This window comes from Pistacia vera, unplaced genomic scaffold (genome assembly GCF_008641045.1).
Source record: "Pistacia vera cultivar Batoury unplaced genomic scaffold, PisVer_v2 Contig857, whole genome shotgun sequence".
NCBI classification, from domain to species: Eukaryota; Viridiplantae; Streptophyta; class Magnoliopsida; order Sapindales; family Anacardiaceae; genus Pistacia; species Pistacia vera.
In genome coordinates, this window is record NW_022196731.1 from 30410 (window position 1) to 34036 (window position 3627).

The window sequence follows — 3627 nt, forward strand, 5'->3', positions numbered from 1 at the left end:
ATGGCGCAATTCAGTAAATGGCAATGACACTAAAACTGTGGCCACAATGGGATTGAGTTGTTGCTCCATTCAGTTTATAATTTCGGTTATTGGTCTAGTAACTGAATACATACATATCGAGAGTAATTGAGGTTGACACTATTTCTATGCCTCGTTCTTGTTGAGATAACAGATGATGAAAGGATTGGATTGTATGGTAACCATATCATTGACAGGTAGCTGCTTCGTTGAATCCGAATCTATCGGGTGGCCATGATACCTTGCTAGGGGCCAATCTTGGTCTGTGTGCAGTGAGATGATTAATCAGTGTTAATCGCGATACTACACACTACCGGTATGATGAGGAGCCTACGAGTCACACACATAAAAGATAATTTAAGAGCCAGTTTATAAGAAGGGTATTTTCATCTTTTTAGGCAAAAGGGTATTTTGGTAATTTCACAGTGCAATTAAATTTGTTGAGGTCGTAGCCTTTATTTAATTTGTTAATAAAATTAACTAAGTGAAATTATATTTAAATATATGTTCGCATATATTTAAATGAATTATTGTTATTGTTAAATGTTAATATATGAAATATATATATTAATTTAATTTAATTAAAATAACAATAATAATTATTAAAATATCTAAATGGGGCTGTTTGGACATAAGAGTTGTTTGAGTTGGTACCAAAGCCCATTCAATGATGGAATAGGGCATAGTGTGCACTATATAAGTGCAACACTTTGTGAAATAATTTAATTGAATTCATTTTCATTCACAAAGCAAAAACTCCAGCCCTCTTCTTTCCCACACTGGATTGCTTTTTGGTTGAAATAAATTTTGCTTGATTTCTTCTTGGTTCTTAAGGCTAAAGAGGATCTAGCAAATCCCTCTTTAGTTCCTTAGGGTTGTCTTCGTGTGGACTACATTGGTTCGATCCTACTCTTGGGTCGGTAGCGAAATCCATTCAGAGACAAGTTGGAGGAGCCTCCAAACGTGCGTATGATTTCTTAACACTAGACTAAATTTTTTGCAGATTCTTATTTAATGTGTAAACTATAAATTTGTGCCCTGATCTTGGTTCTAAGGAACGATCTATATTGTAAATAATTTTTTGTTTTCTGCTACCATGACTTGGTCGTTTCCTAACACTTGATGTAGTTCTAGAACCAAAAAATACATTAGATGAAGGATGGGAAGATGGGCCACAAGTAGTGGTTGAACATCGTAAGGAGGTTACTCCACAATCTGTGGATCAAAGTGAACCACCTCAAGTAGCACAAGAACTATATAGGTCTGGAAGAGTACGTCATGAGCCCAAGAGATATGGTTTTCTCGTGACTCGGTATGGCGACATACTAGTCTACCAACGCAACGAACCCAAGACCTATGATGACGCTATATCAGATCCAAATTCTGTTAAATGGCTTGAAGCCATGAAATCTGAGATAGACTCCATGTATTAGAACCAAGTATGGTCTCTGGTGGATCCACTTAAAGGGATAAAACCCATAGAGTGTAAATGGGTCTTTAAGAAGAAGACTGACATGGATGGCAAGGTGCATACCAGTAAGGCATGACTGGTTGCCAAAGGTTTCAAACAAATTCATGGTATTAACTATGAAGAAACCTTTTCGCTAGTTCCCATGATTAAGTCTATCCAGATTGTGCTTGCGATTGCTACATATCACGACTATGAAATTTGGTAGATAGATGTCAAAACTGCTTTCTTGAATGGAAACCTTGAAGAGGATGTGTATATGACACAACCCGATGGTTTCGTTCTTGATGGACAAGCTGATAAGATATGCAAGTTGTAAAGGTCTATTTATGGACTCAAGCAAGCTTCAAGGAGTTGGAACATTTGTTTTGATGAAGTCGTAAAAGAATTTGGTTTCATCAATAACACCCTGTGTTTACGAGAAAGTAAGTGGCAGCACAATGGCATTCTTGGTGTTTTATGTTGATGACATACTTCTCATTAGGAATGATATACCGAATTTCTAGTCGATAAAGACTTGGTTATCAAAGCGCTTCTCCATGAAGGACTTAGGAGAAGCACCCGACATACTCGAAATAAAGATCTACTATGATAGATCATGTAGGTTGTTTGGCCTAAGTCAGAGTATGTATATATACAAGGTACTTAAGAGATTCAGTATGGAAGAATCCAAGAAGGAATTTCTTCCGATGTCACATGATGACTATCTCTCGAAGGATATGTGTCCTAAAACACACGTTGAGAGAGATAGAATGAAGAGGATCCCATATGCATCAGCAATAGGATCCATCATGTATGCCATGTTATGTACTCACATTAATGTCTTGTGAAGCACTTGCAAAAGATATGAATCGGATCTAGGTGAATGTCACTTGATGGTTGTCAAGAACATTTAAGTACTTGAAAAGGACTAAGGATATGTTTTGGTTTATGGAAGGGAAGATGCATGAGCTCACTGTAAAAGGATATAGTGATACTAGTTTTTTAATAGATAAGGAGATTATCGCTTTCAATTCGGGTTTGTATTTTGTCTCAATAGAGTTGTAAGAGCTGAAAGCAAAGTACTATAGTGGATTCTACAACTGATGCTAAGTATATTGCATTATCTAATGTAGCAAAATTACCAAAGTCTCCTTTTCGCCCAAAATGACAAAAATGCCCCTAGCCTCTAGCAAAATCTGCGAAGATGAGAAATTATATCACATCGTTTCTATAGGAAGAGTCTGAATCATTATATGAGGCATGTGAAAGATACAAGGAACTATTGAGGAGGTGTCCACACCATGGTTTACCAGTTTGGATGCCAGTCCAACCGTTTTATAATGGATTGATGGTTAATGTGCAAACAATGGTGGATGCAGCATCAGAAGGAGCATTGCAAAATGAGACACCTGAAGAAGCTCATGAGTTGCTTGAGGTTTTGGCAAGTAACAATTATCAAAGACCTAATGAGAGGATGCAATCGAAGAAATCTATGGGTCTTCATGAAGTTGATGCATACACGGCTATTTCAACCCAACTTACAGCATTTCAGAAACAGTTGGGAAGTATGCAGGTAAATTCTATTCAAGCACCTCAACTAACTTGTGATTTATGTGTAGGTAATCATGTGAGTAGTGAATGTCAAGTGGGGAACACGCTTGCTTCAGCTTCATCATTATCAGAACAGGTTAACTACTTGGTAGGAAATCAGAGGCAATAGAACAATCCATACTCTAACACGTATAATCCTGGTTAGAGGAATCATCCGAACTTTTCTTGGGGCAATCAGAATCAATAGAATCAGCAGAACAACCAATGAAACCAAAGAGCGATGCCAAACAACCAAGCAGGGGTGAACAATCAATCAAGAGAGCAAAGATTGACAAAACTAGAGGATATGTTCGAAAAGTTTATGCAAGAGACCACAGGTTTCATGAATGAGACGAGGATGAATTTCAGAAACCAAGGGGCGTCCATTCGAAACTTGGAGGTACAAGTGGGTCAATTGGCCAATAAGCTCAATGAGAGACCACAGGGTTCCCTACCAAGTAACACAATGACAATCACACGTGAACAAGCAAATGTAATAACACTACGGAGTGGGACAATCTTGGAAAAGGTGGAACAATCAGGGAAAGAAGGAAGCCCACCAAAAGAAA

The 3627-nt window shown here is 37.8% G+C and overlaps 1 non-coding gene across 1 annotated transcript; it reads right to left on the reverse strand.

Moving 5' to 3' along the window:
- Positions 1-2669: 2669 nt before the first annotated feature.
- On the reverse strand, positions 2670-2776 carry LOC116118734. The gene has a single exon (XR_004126204.1). It is a non-coding gene; the product is annotated as a small nucleolar RNA R71 (small nucleolar RNA).
- Positions 2777-3627: the final 851 nt, after the last annotated feature.